The sequence below is a fragment of the Felis catus genome, chromosome A1 (genome assembly GCF_018350175.1).
Source record: "Felis catus isolate Fca126 chromosome A1, F.catus_Fca126_mat1.0, whole genome shotgun sequence".
NCBI lineage: Eukaryota > Metazoa > Chordata > Mammalia > Carnivora > Felidae > Felis > Felis catus.
This window is the reverse complement of record NC_058368.1, coordinates 183,723,477-183,747,412: the sequence shown is the minus strand read 5'-3', so window position 1 is coordinate 183,747,412 and position 23,936 is coordinate 183,723,477. Positions and strand designations below refer to the sequence as shown.

The 23,936-nt window shown below is 34.8% G+C and overlaps 1 pseudogene; it reads right to left on the bottom strand.

Moving 5' to 3' along the window:
- Window positions 1-3,642: 3,642 nt before the first annotated feature.
- LOC101093495 overlaps window positions 3,643-23,936 on the bottom strand; it is a 104,531-nt pseudogene continuing 84,237 nt past the window's right edge.

Sequence of the window (23,936 nt, the reverse complement as noted above, 5' to 3'; positions counted from 1 at the left end):
TCTTCCCCTATGAATTATTCATGACCAGAGGAGTGCTGAATCATTTACTGCATTTACCAGTGGGGTGCTTGCAAAATGCTGCCTGGGGAATCATTGTACATTTGTGACCAGAGGAGTAAATATGTGAGAGCCTTGTTTTTTTTTTTTTTTTTAATTTTGTCTGCCTATGCATAACTGTTTAATGTCTAAAGAATGCTAGAGATAGAAGATGCAGAGGTTCTATTCAACTTCATACCTCCTCAGCTATTTTGAATGTTATGACTACAGAATAACACATCACATTGTAAGCAGTAGAAAGACTACAATTATTGGGTTACACTCTAGAACACTTTAAAACTTGGTTCTTGTCAATCCATACGTTTAAACAGCTGTTTTAAAAGCTTGCTTATTTTTGGGATATCTTTAAACAGCTGTTTTAAAATCTTAGTTATTTTGGGGGCACCTGGGTGGCTCAGTAGGTTAAGCATCTAACTCTTGATTTGGGCTCAGGTCATGATCTCACAGTTGTGAGACTGAGCCCCATATTGTGCTCAGCTCTGACAGCCTGGAGCCTGCTTAGGATTCTCTCTATCCCTCCCTCTTGCCCTCTCTCAAAATAAACATTAAAAAAGAAAAAAAAAATCTTGGTTATTTTCAAAGAGAAAGGATGAGAAAAACTCATGAGAAATGGTGGGGCAGATAGTAGGGTGTCCTATAACATTTTCCATACCTGCTTTCTTTTGTAGGATACAACATTTACTGAGAATACTTATTTCAAACTTTGTGCTAGGGCAGTACTGTCCAATAAAATTGTAATGGCAAATGGAAATGTGAATCACATATGTAATTTAAAGTTTTTTATAGCCAGAATACTATACTATATACACTATAAAATATTTCAATGTTTTATTTTAGCAAATATATAAAACTATTACTATTTCAACATCTAACCAATATAAAAATTAATGAGATATTTTACCTTTTTTGTACTAGGACCTAAATACCTGCTTTATATTTTAAACTTACAGCACATCTCAGTTCAGAGTACTGACACATTTCAAGAACTCAATAACTATACATGACTAGTGGCTGTTAAATTACATGCAGAATTCTAGGTTCTCAAACATGACCTATTCATAATTTCTGATTATCCCAATAGATATGTGGAAGTTGAGAGACAAGAGTAAGCGACTTGGGTTTGAATTCTAATAATACACCAAAACCAAAAGGAGTGGTAGGTTAATAGCTAAGAATGTAAAACCCATCATTAGGTACATATGAAATCAATAAATGATTTTTTTGTGTGTGAATAAGACAGTGTAATGATAGATAATAACTGACAAGTTTTTCAGCTTTGCAGGTAAATTCTAAGTTTGAAATTAGAGTTATTCATATTGATAGTGAAAGAAGCAAGCAGAACTCTTAATCAACCATGGTAGATTTGGGGTCAGAATGGTATGTAGATCTAAGGGAAATTAGTTAGAAGAAAAAAGTCTCAAAAATTAACCAAAAAATATCCTTAGGAGTTTGGATCACACCTTCATTTAATTATCTCCAGTTCCCAGGAGAAACTAGAGAAAATTGGTCCACCTTTGAGAGCTTATTAAAAACTAATTCAGACAAGTTAAATGAGTCAGTTATAATATTGCCTGAGGATTCCAGAAGAAAAATAAAATTAAAAAAAATGTTGATTTTTCCTATCTTTTAGTTTTAAATGCCACTCAAAATCACCTAATTTTTGTAAACGAAAATTCTACATATCACAATAAGACTGCCCAGAAAAAACAAGTTTTTTGTTTGTTTGTTTGTTTGTTTGTTTTCCTGGTATATCTTATGTAAGTATTTCTTATGGCATTTCTTTGCCATCTTATGTTGGTGGTTCTGATTATTCTCCTTATGTCTATGGTCAGCAGCAGGAAAAAGTCAAACCTTAAAATAAGGTCTTACCAAATGTAGAGTTAAGATGTTAAGAATTAATATACATGTATTTTCTCAAGGATATAATCAGGTAACTTCTCTCTTTGGAAATATGATTTAATGTTTCATAATATAGACAAAGAGTACAATCTTATTTGTAGCAAGTAATCTATGAGTATTTTCTGTCCTACTAAATTACCTCTAACAGCCAGACGTTCTGGAAGAACAATTAGGTCTAATGAGTGATTCTTTAAAATTTTACCAAGAGAACACTGAATTTCTTTTCAGGGCTAAATAAAGCTTGACTGTAACCAAATATTTACTAGGGTCACAAGATTTATCCAGTTACTTTTAAATTAAGAATCTTATACATAGAGGGGCACCTGAGTGGCTCAGTTGGTTAAGGATTAGACTTCAGCTCAGGTCATGATCTCGCAGTCCATGAGTTCAAGCCCTGTGTAGGGCTGTGTGCTGACAGCTCAGAGCCTGGAGCCTACTTTGGATTCTGTGTCTCTCTCTCTGTGCACTTCCCCTGTTTGCACTGTGTCTCTCTCTCTCTCATAAATAAATATCAAAAAAATTTTTAAAGAAGAATCTCATACATAAAAAAGCACAAGAATTATATACCATTCTTTTAACAATGTAGCTTCTTATATCTTTTGAATCTGTTTTAAATTCCATCCGTAGTTACCACCAATTTGTTCAGCTCTTTTCCAGAAACTGTAGTAGGTGTGTGTGGCTTTTTCTACATATGTGGCTTCTGTGGGCATAAACAAGTCTATTTGACATCTTCAGAAGGTAATGTCTATCTGTAGCATATGAGCATTCTGTAAAAATAAATCTTACTGCAGTTTAATGAAATTGTTACACAATAATGTAAGTTTTCTGAACTATAATATGAACATTAAAGGGGCTTTCTTTTTATTCCTTCTTTTTATAGTATACTAGAAATCTTATTTGGCCTGAGAAAATAGGATAACTAATATTTAGTAATCTTTTTAAAGTTTATCTCCTGTTAACATGTAATACCTTTCCTGGCCACTAGGGTCTTGGAACTTTTCTCTAGTTTCTTCCTTCCATACCACTGCCCAACTTCAAGGACAAATTTCTAGATCATTGTATGCTTCTTACTATCTTTTATAATTGTTTGGTTTCCAAAATCTTAAAACTCTTTTTCTGAAACCCTCTATCTTTCGAACCTTCAAATTCCTTCAGTGGCACTGCTACTGAGCCTAGCTGCCGTCCCCCACCCCACCCTTACATCTCCACCTGCCTCCTCCATTCCCTACCTCCAGTGACCTAGAAATTGAGTTCCTTTAATGGGTCATTCTGTAGCAGGCTTTGTTTTCCTGTTTATGTGGCATGGACACATTGATCGCTCATTTCAATTGTGCTCACTTAAGACTTTTTATTCTTTTGTTCCTGTTAACTTTTCACCACAGAAAACTTGCCATTGATAACAGAGATTGGTCCAAGAATTTTATTTGTCTCCTTGTCATCTCAGATGCTTAGGACTTCTACAGAAACATGACAGCTATACTGACCAGGTCCTTTAGGGTTATGAGTGTAGAATCTTCTGCCTTAACTGCATTCTCTCTCTCTCTCTCTCGCTCTCGCTCTCTTTGTTTTGTTTTGTTTTGTTTTGTTTAGGTTTTTTTGTGTTTGTTTGTTTTTTTTGGCTTTTTGGGTTTTTGGTTTTCCCAAGGCATTTCTTTAGGCAGACCTAGGGACAGGGAAGCTCTGTATCTAAAAGAAGCTTTTGGGCCTCTTGATGGTAAAACATGGCTTCTGTTGGCCATGCAAGACCCAGTGGGTCAGTGGGAACTTGATCCTAGAGTCGTGGAGTTGGTTGGCTGCTGGTGGGCACTTGCTGGCTGCAGTCTCCTCCACCTTTATGATCTGGATCGGGTGGGCCCAGATGCCAGGTGTCCATGTCTCAGTAGCACTGGGTAACAGCACCTGCAGTGGTCAGGTCAAGTACTCTTGGTACATGTTGTGAGTGCCATGGGGGAATCATGGCACAGACAGGTGCCGAAGTTCTTGATCCATGTGGGGTATTTCTTAAACACCCGTCCGTAGGAGACAATTACTCTTGAAGATATATTCATCTTCTTCAGCTGAGACACAAAGTACCAGAAGTGGGACTTGGTGACAACATGATTAGGTACAATGATTTGCATGTGATAGAGGTGCGGAGTATGGCATTTGGGGTAGGCAGGCAGTGCTCTATCACCTTGTACTCTCCCAGTGTGCCTGAGGCCTTTGGGTGCACTTTCTGCTCTCACTGCCACCCACAAAAGGAAGTGTTAGCTGCATAATTATTAATGTCTGATACCTTTTTCTTTCCTGTTGGCTCCAGGTCCCTTTTTTGTTGTGGCTGCCCCAGTGTTACCAAGCTACTATCCTTTAACTTCAACAGATGTCTTGGATTATTTCCTCAGTGAGAAAACAAGTCAACGGTGATGAAATTTCTTACCTGCCCCTCTTGACCCTCTATCACAGATTGTTCATATTCAGTGATACTAGGATTTATCTCACTTTCTCCTCCAATTTCAGAGAATGAAATACCTTTTCCTTTTTAGGGTTAGTTCTCCAATGATTTTCTTGCTATCTCTCCTTTCTATGTACTTTAAGAACTTAATTAATCAGATTTCCCCTCTCTTTCTTGGATCTGCAAACACTTCCTTCCCACAGAGCCTTTCTTAAAGCAAACTAAATGTTTACTTCTCCCTGTCATAAGTAATTTCTCCTGCAACCCTACATTTACCTCAAGTTAAATTCCCATCTCTGTCCTATTCACATTCATACTTTAAAAATGATTGATTTCCCCATCTCCTGCTCATCAATTTGCCCAATGTAATCTGTCTTCTATTTTACCCATTTTTCTCAAATACTCTTTGGAGTATTGACTATCGTACTCTCTATTTGATAAATTAAGTTTTTATTTTTTTGTCTCACTTCATCACGGTCACAAAGTGACATTGTTGGATCTTCGTGTTTTGTCCGAGATAATTTATATTCAACAAGAGGACATTATACCCTTAACTGTGGGTGCCAGGCCAGCTCTAACAACACCCAGGCCTTGCTGTTAGACTCAGCCCATTTGTGGCTATTAAGGGGTTGATTTTCTCCTTCTTAACAATGATGATGGTGATGTCAATAATAAATGATAAGTGCATTTGGTGCGTATGTTCATTCTGTTTTAAATTATTAATATATATTAAATCCTTCAATCCTCTCAATACTACTGGATAGGTACTATGATTTTCTCCGTTTTGAAGATGAGAAAATTAAGACCCCAGAAGGGAAAATAACTTGAGCACAACAAAGCTGGTAATATTTAGAACAGATATGTCAGCTATTTCGTACACACCATTGCGTAGCTTCGCAGTTGTATTTGTTTCAGGGCTTGGCCTCTTATTTTGCATTAGCTTTCCTTGTGATTGATTCTCACTGGCACAACTCATCGTGTTTTATCTTCCGTTCATGCTGAGTCTTTCTTGCCTCCTGCCTCAAGACATCTCTGTTGCCACTGACACCCACTTGGTATCTCTAGATGAGCAATGTAGGAAAGGCAGAAGAGTTAAAAGTTTTTAGAGCAAATTTTTAACTAATGTTGTTAAGAGGTGGTGAATATTCTCCCTTTTGTCTTATCCATGGACTATCCTGAAATGCAGCAGTTAGGATGATCTCTTAGAAGACATTCCAGCAGTCAAACAATCAAGCGTGCTTGACTTAAAATTGAATGTTTGCTCTCCCTGTATCTATGTCTTACTCAAATTTCTACTCACTTCTGCTTCCCTGGAATTGTATTCCCTAATAAACTGGTAGTATACAAACTTTTATGCCAGGTTTTGCTTTTTGGAGAACCCAGGCAATCTAAATCCAAACTGTGGAAACTCCACCTGGAAGGTCTACAGTCTCTCCTTACTTATCCAGTAGAGCATAGAGGTTGACAACACTGGCTTCAGAAGATAAATATCAATTGGAGTTTGGATGTTGCCACGAATAAGCAATGTGACCTTGAGTGATTTGTTTAATCTCTCTTGCCCTTTCTTAAAAATTAGAGATAACAGTACTTACTTTAAATAGCTCTACCTCCCTAACAAGGGTTATGACAAATTTAATAGTTTGCTGTGACTAACATACTGTTTGACATGTAACATGTAAGTATTATTTTTATTATCATTATTAATATCTTTCAAAACTGTCTTTCCCCTTTGTCCTGATATATATTAATGTTAACACCATCTAACCTACCACCCAAACAAAACAAATTGTAAGGAAATCATTGACTCTTCCATCTGCTTCAACCATTTCTCCTCACAAACTTTCATCATGTAATTGCTTAATAAATTAATGTTTATTTTACCTCTCAAAAACCCTCTCACATCCATTCTTTATTAACCTTGCTATCTTCATTTTGACAGGCATTTCCAGAATCTCACCATAATTTGCAATAATAGTGTACTATGTTAAATGATTTTCCCTGCCTACTATCCTTAATGCATCACATTTATTCCTTTTCTTTCCTTAGTCTTTTAAAACACAGCCCAATTTCATCACTAATAATACTGCATTGTAATTGGTTACTTATTTGTCTGTGGTTCTCAAGGGTTTATCAACCTTGGTACTATTGACATTTTGGGATATATAATTATTCATCATTGGGGGTGCTGTTCTTTGTATTGTAAGCTGTTTCACAGTATCTCTGGTCTCTATCCACTAGATGACAGTAGTGTCCCCTCCGAAGTTATGACAAAAAAAAAAAAAAATGTCTCCAGACTTTGCCATATGTCCCCTGAGGAGAAAACCATCCTGGTTTAGACCACTGTTGTAGAAAGTGAGTCATTTACAGACATGGGTTATATTTTATTGACATAAGTCCCTAACACCAAGCACCATGTTGGAAAAATGATAAATGTTAAATAAATATTTTATTAAATGAATGAACCAGTTCTCTTTTCCAAGTATTCTTCTTTTTTTTTTTATTTTTTTAATCTCAGGGACCACCTTTTGTCTGTGCTTCTGTAGCTTTTAGCATTTGGCTTTGCATATGTCTGTTTCCCCAATTACATCATATGATCCTTAACCCCCACAGAATGAATGGAATATAGTGGGTTCTCAATAAATACATATTCAATTATATTTAGTAAATTAATATCTATATTATATGAATATATTCATACTTGTTTTTCTCATTGAAGGTACTATATGATGATAATTGTATGTTCTCACATAATGCACCTTTCCTTTGTGACACTTGATACCAGCTATAATCAACTCATCATGTATTTAATTGCTTAGTATCTATCTCTGTAGGGTATTTGAGACAGAAAACCATGGTTACCTCTTTTTTCCCCTTCTCCTCTGGCTAACCCAGAACTCTGTTCACAGTACATACTCAGTGAATTATAAGTCTTTGTCAAATGAATGAATGAAATAAATTAATGCTTCTGCTAGATGAAATGGACAGTATGTACTTGGAGAATTTGATGCAATATATGTATCATGGTTTATGGATGTATGTGATGCAGCATCTTTAAACCTATATTAGGAAGTTTTAAAAAGTGTCATCTTTGTCAAATTAGTGAAAAAGTAATTTGCCCCTCTAAATCACTTCACAAAAGAGAGAACTTGAGGCTGTCATAAGTCAATACAGATGTTTGATATCCCAGACTTATAATCTCCTATTGCTCAGCATGTTCATTTTTTTCCGGTACTAATGAGTAGCCCACGGATCTTAATTGACATATTGACCTTGAAAACTCTAGAAAGTGATCTCTTGTGCCAGCTTCATTATCTGTGGCTTTATTAGCCAAGGAAATTTGACAATAAAACATGAAACAATCACAATGAATCTACATACAGACACTATAAATCATACTTCTATCAAGTAAAAATAACCAGTATAGTCCCTAACATTGTATCACACAAATACAGTTTAGTCTTATATTCCAAATATAAAATAAGTAGTTTTGTTCTGCTATTGTCTGAAACTACTTATTAACCCATATTTTAAAAATCTCAACAATGAATGTTTTATAAGAATTTCATAGAGCAGAATATTGTTTAAAGACTCTAAATTTAGTGTCTTTTGAGGAATGTTGTTGCATCAGAGGAAACCAGCATGCTATCTTAAAGAACATTAAAAGTAAGAGACAAAAAAATTTCTTTTCATACATATTGCTGGGTATTTTCTTTCCTCACCACGGTCTCCTGTTGTTCCCAGTAGGGATCCCAATTTTAGGATATGCAGTAGACAGCTGTACTATAGAAGCTAAAGCTTGAAATTGTTCGGGAGAAGCTAAGTTAGGGCTTTTCATTTGACAAGAAATTGTAAGCAAAAAATCATAGTAAACAGCCTGCAATAAATGACCTGTAATAGAAGTACAAATTTAAAAAAAAAATTGACTTAGAATTTTCTGATGGAAATACTATGCCAAAATAAATTTGAAAGTGATCCTAACCACAAGCAGTCATATTAGGCACCTGTCGACTCTTCTATATCATGCATAGCTTAATGAAAACGACAATTGTTTCTCAGAAAAGTGTGTAACTGTGTTCCTGATGGGGAGTAAAAATTACAAAAGTATTAAATTTTCATTTCAACTTAAAGACTACTGATATTTATGTGACTTTTTATTTTAGCTGAGAGTATCTCTATTATAGATGTTTTCATTCCTTTTTAATGTCTGGAAAATACACAGGTATTTCTCCAGGACATAAAATGAGTTGTTATTTTGTTATATTAATTGCCTGTACAATCATATCCAAATTCCCAAGATAATAATGGTCAGTCCTCTATCTACCTTTCAAACCTCACTCCCATTTGCCCCTTTGTTCCTGTTCTTGTGACTGTACACAATGTGAAAGCATCCATAGTGTCTAAACAGGTAGTATTCTGGTTGTATCACTCCCTGTGCTTGGAATGAAGACCCCACTATTTATCCCCTGGAAAACTCAACCTTGCTTGTCAACTCTCAGTTCAAGCCAGCACTGCCTGCTCTCGGAAGCCATCATTGAGTCTTCCAGGCAGGCTTAGCTGTTTCTTTCTCCATATACCCAACTCCTATCAACTTTTTTTGTTTGTTTGTTTTCCCTTCCACTCTCTTCACTCTGGAAAAAAATATCAGAGGTATTAGTGCTAAAATCAGCGGACTTAGTAGTGTCACTTGCCTGTGCACTGATCAGACCATATTTAGAAAGTATATTTAATTCTTGGCTATTGTAGAGCAACATTGATGAATCAGAACATGCTCAGAGAAGAAAAGATCTTAAAGCCATTATATCATGAGCTTCTACTTATGCGGTTATAAATTGGGAATAATAATATCTGGTACTGTTGTAAAATTGAAATAAAATAACACATCAAAATTCTGTTAACTTGAAAAGTAAATTTTGAGAAAAACGTTCCATGCCCATTTGCCAATTTTACACTCCCTGTATTGGTTGCTCCCCATCTGGAGAGAATAGACTCCCCTGTGGGCATTTGTTTCCTCTGTTTACAAATAAACTTGCAATGAAATTACTACTTTTTATTTTTTATTTATGTTTTTATTTTTATCTCCTTGATTGAATGTAAGCTTCTTCATGGCAAAAATTGGTGAAATTATTTTCATATCCTTTAATACCAGCACATTAATACTAAACACACAGTATAGTCTTCAAAAGAATATGAAGAAAACCTGAAATGAGTTTCCACCAAAGGAAAACATTACTGTTTTCTTTAAAATAGCTAATGGGCCATCATGTAGAAGACTGGTAACTTCATCACCTCCAAATGGTAGCACAAGGAGGAGTGTGGGTAGCTAATTTCACATCAGTATTGGGAAAATACTAAAAACTTCTAAAAAAGAAGCAGAAATGATTTGTTATCCCATTATCCAAATAGTCTCTCCAAGTTGAAATATATGAAACCAGTTCATACAAATGATTAGAATATAGAAATAATTAAAAAGGTACATACTAGAAATAAAAGCCTAACCTTATATTTCTAGAAACTACCCTTTACAAGTGTTCTTCAAAAAGGTATTATGCATCTACATGTATGCATATAAGTACATCCGTAAAATATTTTACACTGAAGGCATTCTCCCTATTCCCATTTATGTGAGTTAGTTGGTGTCTTCCTTTCTCCTTCTCTCTCACTCCCTCTCTTTCTCTTTCTCTGTGTGTGTGTAACTCCACTTTTTTTTTATTGTTGGATATTGTTGAACTTACTAAGAAAAACAGTGTTGTCATGAGCAGTCTTGTACATGGATACTTTGAAATATATTGGGAACTTTCTCTAAAGATTTAATGTTAAAAAGGAAACCAAAGAAATAGACTTTCCTGTGAGGTAGCAATGTCTTCATGAGTGTAAACTTTTAGAGGCTTTCCTTTTTTTTACATTTTTTAATGTTTATTTTTGAGAGAGCGAGATTGACAGAGTGTGAGCAGAGGAGGGGCAGAGAGAGAGGGAGACACAGAATATGAAGCAGACTTTAGGTTCCAAGCTCTCAACAAAGAGCCCAACATGGGGCTCAAATTCATGAACCAGGAGGTCAGGACTTGAGAGGCATTCAGATACTCAACCAATGGACCACCCAGGTGCCCCCAGAGGCTTTTCTTTAAAATATTCCTGCTTTGGAAATGAAGCTAAACTAAAATGGTTCCTAACAGCTGCTCATAATTCTAATATAATAACAAAATTTAGTTGCTATTTACACCAAATAATGCTTCTCAACGTTGGCTGTAATTATAATCATCTAGAGAAATTTAAAAACAATAATAATGCTCAGGTTCCAGTCCTGATGAATTAAATCGAAATCTGTAAGGATGGGACTCAGGCTGTAGGTTTCTAGGTTCTTCTAATGTGCATTTACTGTTGAGAATTTCTGACATAAAGGTCAAGTCATTAACATTGTTTATCAATAAGTTTGAAAACAAGAATAGCAGCAACAAAGGTACAAGAACTTTACGGAATTTATTTTCTTCTCTACTAGCAAAATGGAGGGAGCATGATAGTAATTTAAAGAATAGAAACAAACTGGAGAGAACCTCAGACACTTCCAGTACAGGACTTTGGTAAATGTTAGTCATTTTCTCTGGGCAGATACTCCTTTTTTTCTACTCTTTGAATGCTGGTTCCTTATACAGAGGAGGAAAGGGTCCATATCTGTCTGCACTCTTTCTCATTGTTATTCATGGGTCCAAGGAAGCTGAGATGGGCATCTGAGCTTATTTAATCAGTGGTTCTCTACAGAAAGGTTAGGAATCATCTCTCTGTATCAGAACTGATATGTAGCAACGTCCATCAGAAGAGATTAGTAGGCTTCTGTCAAGGTAGATGCGGCAGGGTAGAATGAAACCTGAAGCTAGGTTAAGTAATTGGGTTCTTGTTCAATAAAAGTGCTTGTTTGTGCTGTGTAATGAAAGATCTTTGGTGCAATGGATGTCTGAATCCAAATACCCTTCGGATTTTCTGATGGAAAAAGAGATAAGGATGAAAGGGATTTAATTTAGAACTATTGAAAAACTTTAAAGAGATTAGAAAAAAATTGGCAAATGCACTTTCTTTTTTAAAAACAGGATTCTTTGTTACTTATCAGGGCTGGTTATTTCTTTTTTCAATTGACGATAAAACTTATTTGTTTTTGTTTTTGTTGCTTTTAGTTTTTCTCCATCAGTTTGCCATCATTAACCGACCTTTAAGATTCAGATTATGAAGAAGATAATGGAGAAATAGTCCTCTCCCAGCCCATGTACCCTAAACCTGAACTTTCAGGATTTCATTGGAATGTCACATCAAAATTGTAGGCACCGCATTGGTGCATAGGTTAGACCTCATGTCTTGATTCAAGTGATATTTTTCCCCCATAAAGTCAGTACTCACTCATGTACCTAAGCTTCTATTTAAAAAAAAAATTCTTCAAAGAATACACTTTAAAAATATATCTAATTAAAAAATTCATGTGAGCAATCAGAGCAGTCTGGATATGGAATAGTGGGTGGAATTTGGTGAAATATATTAATCTCAACAATAAAACCATTCATGGATTGGGCTTTTTAAAGCATTGTCCCAGATAATTTTAATAAGTAATTATTTGAATGTATTTACTTTCTAAGGGATAAAAAAATGTGTCCAAGAAATGAGAAATAAAATGGTCTCTTTCTTTTCATTCCACTCATTTAACACTTGAAAAAATAAAAGGCTTTATTTGAGGAAAAATTTAGGGATACACAACTAGAAGAGGAAGAGGATTCACAACTCAGAAGGGAAAAAAATGTTGACTGGATAATATCTGTATTGAAATTCCCTTCAATATATGGCACATTCATAGTGTTTTGATACTTGGGACAAATCCCAGGCATCACATCCTCTCAGATGCTTTGTTTCACATCTCTGTGTCATACTCTCTAACCCTCCCTTCACTAGGTGATCTACGTATTCATACTTCATCTATTTTTGTTCTTTTCTCAGTTTTCCAGTTTTCCCTCTCCTTCTTTCTCTCCTCTGGAGATACATGTATATAATCTCCAGGGTCATATTGGGAGTCAGAATTCTAACAAATAAGTGCTTATTGAAAGTAGCTTCTCTTTAGGGTTGCCTAGCATGCCACATGAAACAGCAGAACTAGGAAGTAAGAACACTGAGTTGAAGCAAAAATTCAGCTTAAAAATTTGTTAAGTCTTGGCAGCTTCTAAGCACTGTAGAGATCCATTTTCTTTTAGCAGAGGGTCAAAGGCAGAACAGGTGATACAGAGCTGCACTGAAGATGGGAGTGTCTCCTGATGAAACGTATCACTCTCAGACTCTGGAAGGCTGTCATGTGAGAGGCTGAATTAGAAATACTTTTAAAGAGACAATTGTCTTCTAGAGAGTAACCCTCCTTTTAAAAAAAAATTCAGGAGTTGGACTTCCCATTTATCTTTAAATGAGGAAGGAGACCTTCTCCATTTTCCCTGACTAACTCTTGACTTCATTTTAGAACTGACAAGTTTAAACAAGATGAGAATCAGATTGCTTCTGCTTATCTCATTCTTTCAGCTCTAGCCGACAATGTAATTAATGTTGCTGTAGGAAAAACAAAAAGCGTTCTTGACGAGAACTTTTTCCTCTCTGCTTTTTGCAGGCATCATTCTTGAGAGAGTAGGTGGTCTTTTTGACATATTACTGAGGGAGGTATAACACACAGATGTCCTTGATGATTTTTTGCGTGTATGTTAATTTGTAAGTTAAGCCCAGACTATTTTTGTCGTCTTATCTTTTTATGGTGCACAGAAGTTAATAATTACCATACTGTTAAAAAAAAAAGCATCCAAAACAAAAGGAAAAATTATACATACATATGCACATAGTTTCTTTTGCTGGCCTTCCCTACAACATACTGATTTTCCTTAGCATGTTGGTTTTTTAATACGTTTCTGGGGAAATTTGCTACAGGAAAGTACTAGAGTTATACCGATAGCTATCAGGTGTCTTTTATAACTAGTTCCCTCAGGTCAAGGTTACATTTTCTTACCTACACTATCAAAATTGTTTTTCAACATCATTCCTACAAATTCCAGTAGACTTCCCTTCTTCTCTTGCAAGTCAGGTTTCCTCCTCAGAATCCTTCAATTTCTCTCTCTTATTTACCAAATCAATTGTGAATGCTTTATTCTGGCACTCAGTTGTCTATAGCTAGACCTATATTTGAGTACCTATCCTGACATTTTTATGTGCTTCAATTTATGGTCTCTAATTAAATTATATACATGAGAATACTCAGAACTTACCCATAATATTTAGTCTGCATGGACTGCTTTTATAATCCATCTTTCTACTGTGATTCTACTCACTTATCAAGACCAAATTTAAATGCCATTTCATCCACAACTTTTTTCTCTTCATTTATACTTTTTTCTCAGCACCCTTGCCCACCATCTACTACCACCATGGGGACACATCATAATTAATTGCTATTTTTTTCTATGTTTGTTCCTATACTATTGTAAATGCACAATACCTTGTGATATATGTATTCATATGTGTACCTGTCTGCCTTATAAGAATCTCAAGCTAGGAATATACCTATATCTATACAGTAATGTATAGAAGTATACACTACTTAACTCTGTCGGTGTGTGAAATGGTTTAAATACTTGTTATAGAGAATATATACAGTTTTTTCTTACATTTACTTTAAAACAATTTTTTTCAACGTTTATTTATTTTTGGGACAGAGAGAGACAGAGCATGAACGGGGGAGGGGCAGAGAGAGAGGGAGACACAGAATTGGAAACAGGCTCCAGGCTCCGAGCCATCAGCCCAGAGCCTGACGCGGGGCTCGAACTCACGGACCACGAGATCGTGACCTGGCTGAAGTCAGACGCTTAACCGACTGTGCCACCCAGGCGCCCCTCTTACATTTACTTTTTAAAGGACTGACTATATTATTATGAAAAAATGTATTAAGAATTCATGGATCTTTTCTGTAGATAAACTTACATTCTGTCAAGAGACGTCAACATCTATTTTCAAAGGCAGAAAATTTTTTTTTCTTGGTAGCAATAATGGGAAACATTTTAACCTCCTGTTTTTTAGTCAAAAGTGGAATGGTGTTATTTATCATGCATTGATTTGTTGTCTCTGAACTTACAAAGTAGGTGGTTTGGCTATTTACAGTCAGTGTAAGATGTTATATATATTCAAGGATGCAGGTGAATACCATTAGAATAAGTCCTTTGGGACGGCTAGTTACGTAGCAAAAAGAATATATCATACAAGTAATCAAGGATGCAAAAGAAGAATAGTATAGAAAGATATGATGGCTTTAAACATAAGTTGTCTTCTAATGAAGCTGATGTCATTCCAACCATTCTTTATAGAAATCTATGTAGGATAAAGTTCTAAAATTTTCATTTTGTGATCATAAATGTATTTTGAAATGATTTCTATTTATAATAGGAATCAATATTTGATCTAGTGGGTCCTCAGTATGATAGGATTTTCTAAGCATTTGTAAATTGGGAAAACTGAGGAATATAACAGACATGAATCACTCATTTTCATTTTCAGTTTTTATGAAATAAAACATATATTTATACATTATACTTAATATTATATTCAATGTGTACTGTAAAGTATTGTAAGTAAAATTTTTTTCCTGTTAAAATTAAGGGGATATGTAGTTGATAACTTATGTAGAGTATTCAGTGAAAATAGTTAACAAAATGGTCTTAGTGCATATATTCTGCATACAATTAAATGTTTGTATGAAATGAGAATATCCCAGGATTCATATCAGATGGCTGTAAACTACCTACTTACTGTTATGTGATTTTCCATAAGAAGCTTATTTGGTGTTTCTTTCTTTTCAGAAATATCTTTATTTTAATAGATTTTATTATAATAAAATTTATATGCTAACACTTAATAGTAATATTCCTAATAAATTACTCATTGAGTTAATGCAAGTAAGGCACTTAGCAAACTGTTTCCCACAAAGTAAACACTCAGTAGATGTTTCTTATTGCTATTAACATTATTTATTTTAATGGCTAAATATTACAGCATGTAATTTATTTAATAGATCCCCTATTAATGGACACTGCTCCTGAAATTTAAATTGAATTTTAATTGAGTGTTTCCAATTAAATTTCTAAATTTAATTGAGCTTTCTGATACAAGTTGTTTGGTAAATGAATATAATGTTCCTAGCTTTTCAAATAATTTATGATAAAACATGATATACTATACCTAAAAGCTATAAAAAAAATTCATTTTTCTTTGATGATTCAGTAATCCCTTTAGACATTCTCCCCTCTAGGATCATTAGATTGACCTTGAGTTTCCATTTCACTATTGGTATATGCAATTATTAATAACCTATTTTTATTAAGAAATACTTTTATTTATAAATACATTTAAATTTTATTTATTAAAATATTATTATTTATTAAATACTTCTATTAGGAAATATTTGCAGAGAAAGAAAAGGACTTTCACAAAGATAAAAAAAATGAATAAATTAATAGCCATCTTTTTATTCTCCCTTTCGATTGTGTCAACTTATGATCAAAAGTGAGAGGCTCCATGAGGCACCTGGGTGGCTCAGTTGGTTAAGCATTGACTTTGGCTCACGTCATGATCTCACGGTTCGTGAATTTGAGCTCCATATCAGGCTCTGTGCTGACAGCTGGTGCCTGCTTTAGATTCTTTGTGTCCTCCTCTCTCTGACCCTCCCCTGCTTATGCTCTGTTTCTTTCAAAAAAAATGAATAAACATTAAAAAAAAATTGTTTTAAGTGAGAAGCTCCCTTCCCACAAGGAACATCTAGTCTAGTGGAGGTAACATATTAAACTAATAACCACTAAAAATTCCTGTTCTTATTACATTTCCCTTCCTAATAATTTCACTAAATAACTCATTATAAAATTAAACTTTTAAAGATTCTTCTGTTGGCTTTCACAAGCCTGATCAGTACAAGGGTAAATAGGTAAAATTGAGTTCTTCACCTTGAACTTTGGAGAATCAATCATATTGAAACACATTTTCTTTGAAGCATAGCCTTCAATAACCAACAAATTCTAATGTTACTGTACCAGATTTCCTATTGGCATTTAGTTTCATTCCTGCCCTCTCTGCTGTAACCTCGGGGTTAAAAGCCAAAATGATCCCAAGTCCTTTGTCAGCATAGGTTCTGCCAGTGAGAATTACTTACACAAGGTTTGGAAGAATTGATAGTAAAAGGCATATGTGTGGGTTTCAGCAGACAGAGATTTGCTTCAGTCTGTGGCTTTCTGCAGTGGACCTCTTGCCCTGTTACTACAAACAACTATGACCTTAGGTGTCAGTTACTACAGAGCTCATAAAGACCCTCCCTGAGCTTCATTCCTACAATGCATTGAATGGTCTTGTAGGACTTAATACCCTATATTAAATGATTTTTGTGAAATACCTAGAATTTCTTCTTTTTCCTGATTGACCACTGACTGATATACTTAATTTATTCTTAAATATTTAACAACAATATAGTTAAATTTTGCAGTATGCATCATCTGGTTGGATAAAGAAATACTTCTATATCCAGGACCCCTATGTATATCCCCCAAAGTTAGAAAATTAAAAAGATTGAATACTCTCCCAAATTTAATCACTTATTTGGATGAAATGATTTGTCTATATTAATCTCTGCTTTCTATAGTTTTTCTTGATATATCACTTCAGTACTTCAGTTATCAGATTTTCCTTGTCTCAGAACCATTTTTTGGAGCTGCCTTCTAAATGTTCCCTTCCGGTTGTCCAAATCAGACCCTGAAGCCTTAATTTCTAAATATTGAAGCCATCATTGCCACATAGATGCAAATTATTTACCTACTTTACTCTTTGTATTAATGATAATAACATTTTTCATGCTTCAAAATCAGAATAATTTTTTACTCCTTTTGTCTTGCTGTCACCATATCATGTCAACTATTAACAATCGATTATAGCTAAGTCTTTCCTTTTTATTCTCAGTGTCCTACTGTCCAAGCACTTGATAAGACAACTTCTACTTAGTAGGTGAGAATTGCAATGCTAATAACATTAAAATAATACTGGACTACCTAGATCTCATAGATTCTGTGAGCTCTTGGTACATAAAACTGTGAAGATATTAGAGAATTTTTTTATGGCCAGAAGAGATATAGTAAAGGGGGAGAAAAGAACAAGGGATTAAAATATTTGTCAAAAGTCTATTGACATTCCTTAGGTTGTTTTATTTGTTCAGTACATTAATCAATGAGCCCCATGAAGGCATTAACAGTATATATTTATTGTAAATAATACCAGTGCCTGTCACTTGGAAGATGTTATTGAGTATTTATTTATTGGATGACTGAGTGAATACTGTAAACATAATGCCCTAAAGGATATGATAGCTAGATCATACCCTACAATCTTCAGACTATATCTGGACAATTATATTATTTATGATATAATAACAAACTGAAATGTATGTTTACTATAGCTCATGTTACGTAAGTATCATATCTATTTATATTGCCTTTTATAGTAGACTTTGATTTACACTGTTTTGTTTATCTCTGTATCCCTGGTGCTCACAGAATATTGCACACAGCACATAGTTGATGCCCAACTAATCCTTGTTTTATAGATGAATATTCAAGGTAGAATTCCAGGCTAATCATAATAATATACAAAAAAATGTTGAGAAATTAAAAGTATTCATTGTGAAAAGAAGAAGAAAATAACATGATAATTTTTAAAAGATTTGAAATGTCTTATTATGGGAAGGTTAGTAAACTTGCTTCATATCATACCATAGTCTTGAACCTGGTCCAGGAGGAAGGAAGTTCTGGGAACAAACTGTAAAGAGATATATAAAGCATGAAATAGAGCATTATTATGCTTACTCTCAGCAATACATAGACTATTTAATGTTATAATAACCATATATAGGTGGTATCATGTTGACATGTCACAACTGCATTAATGAAAAGGTCACTAGCTTCCATGGTAAACACAACAGTTATTATAATTTATTTGTAATTAAATATATAATCACAAGCATATTTATAAGTAAGTAAAATTCAAAAATGATGTTTTTAACTGTCAGGAAGTTTCCTACGTTGTAATCTAGAGATTCAGACTTATCATAGTGTAGCTTTTCTCTCTACAGCCTGAAGGTTCTTTGCCTTCTGTCAATGAATGAAAGGCGAAAAACATGGAAAATTATGTTTGGGTGTTTTTAAGTCTTGAAAGCAGAGCACATCATTCTCACCTAGGTTGATTTGAAATTAGTCTGTCTCATGGCCACATGTAACTTCTAGAGAAGCTGAAAAATTCAATCAGGCTGTGTACACAGAAAGCATAAAAAAAGAGTTGAGCGTGCATACATATATCCAGTCTCTGTCAGTATGTAACTGTTTAAGACCTAAGATTTCAGTAGAGTTTTCTCTCATTCCATAATCTTCTAATTCTTTCTGTTATAGTGTAGTGGCATCATTCAACTACCAAGAGCTGGTTGTATGTAAACAGAGCCTTGGAAGGGTCCCTGTCACAGTGTGATTAGAGCCATGATAACCATCCATATGCAAATTACCTCCCCTGATTTCACTCTTCGTGTTATTGAAATGCAGAGGTGATATATACATTAAGTAGGCTCTTAGACAAGATGACCTCTAAGGTCTATATAATCAGGATTAAATGCCCACCAGCCCCAGGTTCTACTTTGCTTAATAGGCAATGAAAAGGCCATTGAATATTCTTAATCAAAAGAATGACTGGGTGAAATAAATTTAAGTTTTAGGAATATTATTCTCTTTTGTTGCATTGCATATATATTCAAGTCTGTAAAACAGGGTGCCAGAGATCCAGTAATGTTTTTTTTTTTTTTGAAAATAATAAAATGGAAAATAAATGTAATTGGAAAAGAATTACTTCAAAATTATTTCATTTACTTTATTTTGATAAGTAATTCTTAACAATTTAAAGTCTAGTCCATATTGCTACCATGTATGATCTATAAAATATGTACTTTAATGCCTTCAGTGTATCTAATTATAAATTAAAATCTGTATTATTCTGAGAAAAAATATCATGATAGAATGAGTATATTTGATGGGTTTATGATTCTTATCTTTAGGGAATAGAATGAATGAATTAATGTTAAATAAACATAACCATTCTTTCCGTCCTTTCTTTGAAATTTCTGTAAAAATGTCAGTAAGCTTTTATTACTACTGGTGAATATATTGCGTTGGACATATATTTCTCTCTTTTCCAATTATAGAATTTTCCCTTTGTGGTAATCAATGCTGTTGTTTTTGTTTCCACACGAAATTTTAGCTAGATAAACTTCCATGAAAAATGTTATTAATAGGTTATATTTTATTTTTTATTTATACTTATTTGCATATAAACAAATTTATATAATTAAATTGCCAATCTTCTCATGTCGATTTATGTAATATTAGTTATTCATATATAGTTGTGAATTCAAATACTGTATATGCTATAATGTTGCTTTTTGGGGCTAGAAAACACATCCCTTTCAGTACATAACATGGAATTGGGCAATCACACAGTAAACAAGTACTTACCAAATGAATAAAAATACAAATAAAATAAAATGATTTGTAGACCTATCATTAAAATTTGTATATTGATACATGAAAAAAAAAACTCTTATGTTCATGTTGAATAGCGCACGCAATTTCACTTATGTGATACAGAACATTTTCTTAATATAGTTTAAGGACAATTTCAATTTGTATTGTATAGATGCTAAAAGCAAACGGCAGAGATTTGGGAAATGAAGAACTGCATTTTTTAAAAGAATACAAATCATATATAAGAAGAAATACAGTGTTTGAAAAATAACAGATGAGGTATTGGATAAGCCCAGAAAAGTTCAATTTCTTTATAAGCATACTATTCATACTATTCACTATAACCTGTGAGTTGTTTGTGCTTCTTATCACATGGACTCCAGTATCACAGAAGTTAACATTATAGCAAAATATCAGTGTCTGTCTCTGTATCAATCCTCTCCCCAAACTGTCTTCCTACCTAAACTGTCAGTGTCATCATGACCCTACTTGTAAAGAATTAAGGTACTTTAGATCAGAATTCTATAATAAGTCATTCTTAGTTCTTTTCTGGAAAATCGACTTGTTGTGACCTGTGTCCTGTAGTCGTGGTAACTAGATTCCAATTTCAAGCCACTTTTGTGTAGATATTACCAGTCTTCAGCCTTCCCAACTCCACAGTCTGGAAACCTGACCCCATACATTTGTTTCTGGCAAAAACCCTGCTACCTGCTTGTAGACTTTCCGATTCTAATTACTTGTTTTCCTACCTGCTAGAATCTCCAAATGTCACTTCTTTCTAAATAGCCCCCTTTTTATGCTCTGTATGCCTATTGGATTATCTTTTCCCTTTGTATTAGACTTCTTAAATGAAATATGCCAACTTTAATTTATCCAGATTATGAGATCTTTTACTGTACTCCTCAATCCATGAGCATGTGATTTATGAGTAAAATAAAAACCTAAGTCATTCTACTAAACCCTTCTAAAACAATCAAAGGAACATAAAGAAGAAAATCTATGTTAGCTGTAGAATTTTGTGAGGGATGCATGTCATACACTAAATATAAACGTTTGTCATGCATAATACCAATAGGGACAGATGAAGGCAAAATAATTGGCAAAAAGGGATTGTGACAAGCTTTCATTAGAAGCTTGACAGAACCCTCTAAGTATTCAGTAACTTGGTGGTGTAAAATCTAAAACCTAGGAAAAACTGGGATAGATGTGTATTCTCCCCTTAGAAGTTCTTTAAGCACTTTAGAACAGTGTTTGGGATGAGTGCCCCAAAAGCATACATAGCTACTGGAAACATGAAGAGGTTGGGAACATCTCCTTGATATAGTGAGGGTTGTCTGTGAGACACTGAGTAGTGTCACCAGAATGGGAGTCCCACCCAGTGAAACCATTTATGTAGAACTGATGCCAGGTTAAACAGAAAACTAGGAAGAATAATGTAGCAGTTTTGTCAAATCCAGAGACCACACTTTGCTCTGTAGGTCTGCCCCTATGTGAGAACCTAACAGAGTCTCCACTGGCTCTTGGGTCCTAAGACCGATGTTGTGAATAATGAAACAGCTCTGCAGCCGAACACATTTTTGGAGGAGTCCCTCTGTAGCAGTGAAGCATTTCTTCTCTCTCAGCAGAAAAACTAGGCCTCATGTTCGTGATTAATAAATATTTTTTAAAAAAGGAAAATAATGACAACATCAAGGCTATGAATTTTTTCAAAAACAAAAAATGAACACTATTAACATTCAAGAGACAAATTTTTTTTTAAATAACTGTTAACTACAAAAGCAAAAGAAAGAGTTGGCAAAAAAATACCAGATGACTTACAAATTGGATATTTCAAAAATGAATGTTAGGAAATGAATTGTTCTGCTCAAATACTAAAAAGTGTGGGGATGGGAGGCACACTGTACTACAGAAAGTCTGATCAAAAAGACTGTGGAAGATAAACCTGAGAACCTTCTCTCAAACTGAAGAGAGAAAAAAGGATACAAATAGTGAGAAAGAGGTCAGTAGATTAAAAGAGTAAAATTCCAATTTATAAATGGTTGATATTCATGAAGAATAAACTAGAGTAAAAGGAGGAAAGACGATAAAAAATATAATGAAAGTACTCAACAGATTGATGTCTTACTTAAGGCATCATCTGCACAACTAATAGATGAATGAAATGCAGAACTCCGAAATAGGAAAATTATTATGTAAAAATCCTGTTTTATATACAAACACTTTAATCATTGAATTAAATTTAATCACAAAACAGAAATGAACATAAATCCTTATGATTAACATGTTAAAATTAAAAGCTAGAAATTATTCTTAATAGAGAAAATAGATGATATTTGAAAATAACTGTTAAGTTTTCACATTGCCGTCCGTATATGCATGTTATCCTTCTGAAGCAAAAAAAAAAAAAAAAAAAAAAAAAAAAAAAAAAATCTATATGGGAAGACCAGATACAGGTGTGAGAGAGATTAAAATTCAGATTAGTAACTAACTGTTGGAGACAGAACACATGCAGGAATTCAGAGAAGGTATACAATTCAAAGTTGTCAAAGAAACTATCAGGGGAGATTGGACTGAAGAGCAAGTTTCTGAATAATTTGAGGTCAAAGAGATCTAGGTTTAAATGCTACCTCTATCATACACTAACTTGAGACCTGATTTCCCTGGACCTCATTTCCTTGTCCCTAAAAAGGGAACTAATAAAAATGTGTTGTGTCATTGGCTGTTTATTGACAAGCACTTAGTGAGATATTGCACAAAAATCATCTGACACAGATTCTGGCACATGATAGACTCTTAGAAAAATTCTCATCAATATCTATTGTTGCTATTGTTTTTGGTATTATTATTATTACTACAGCTTGGGCTATTTTAAGGGATATCCTAGAACCGTTTGCAGTATAAGCTAAGTGTTTTCTATTGAAAGAAACATGAGGGGCGCCTGGGTGGCGCAGTCAGTTAAGCGTCCGACTTCAGCCAGGTCACGATCTCGCAGTCCATGGGTTCGAGCCCCGCGTCGGGCTCTGGGCTGATGGCTCAGAGCCTGGAGCCTGTTTCCGATTCTGTCTCCCTCTCTCTCTGCCCCTCCCCCGTTCATGCTCTGTCTCCCTCTGTCCCAAAAATAAATAAACGTTGAAAAAAAAAATTAAAAAAAAAAAAAAGAAACATGATACATTGGGGGCCAGTGAGAATCATTTATTTCTTGTTGGGTATAGTCAAGCTGTGTATTTGAACTTGACATGTGATTTGTTTGATTTAGTGTGTTAAAAGTGGCAGAGACTTTATTTTCCTCACTCCTTACCGTTCTGTATGGTCTTGTACCCAGCTTTATAGAAGTCTAATTTGGGGCGCCTGGGTGGCGCAGTCGGTTGAGCCTCCGACTTCAGCCAGGTCACGATCTCGCGGTCCGTGAGTTCGAGCCCCGCGTCGGGCTCTGGGCTGATGGCTCAGAGCCTGGAGCCTGTTTCCGATTCTGTGTCTCCCTCTCTCTCTGCCCCTCCCCCGTTCATGCTCTGTCTCTCTCTGTCCGAAAAATAAATAAACGTTGAAAAAAAAAATTAAAAAAAAAGAAGTCTAATTTAACTTTATATATTTATTTTAAAATTTATTTATTTACTTTGAGAGAGAGAGAGAGAGAGAGAGAGAGATCATGTGAAGAGGGGCAGAGAGAGAGGGAGAAAGAATCCCATGCAGTTTCCGCACTGTTAGTGCAGAGTCCAAATCGTGGCTGGAACTCAGGAATTGTGAGATCATGACCTGAGCTGAAATCAAGAGCTGGACAGTTACCCGACCAGCCACCCAGGTACCCCTCTCATTTAACTTTAAAAACCCCGGGGCGCCTGGGTGGCGCAGTTGATTAAGCGTCCGACTTCAGCCAGGTCACGATCTCGCGATCTGTGAGTTCGAGCCCCGTGTCAGGCTCTGGGCTGATGGCTCAGAGACTGGAGCCTGTTTCCGAT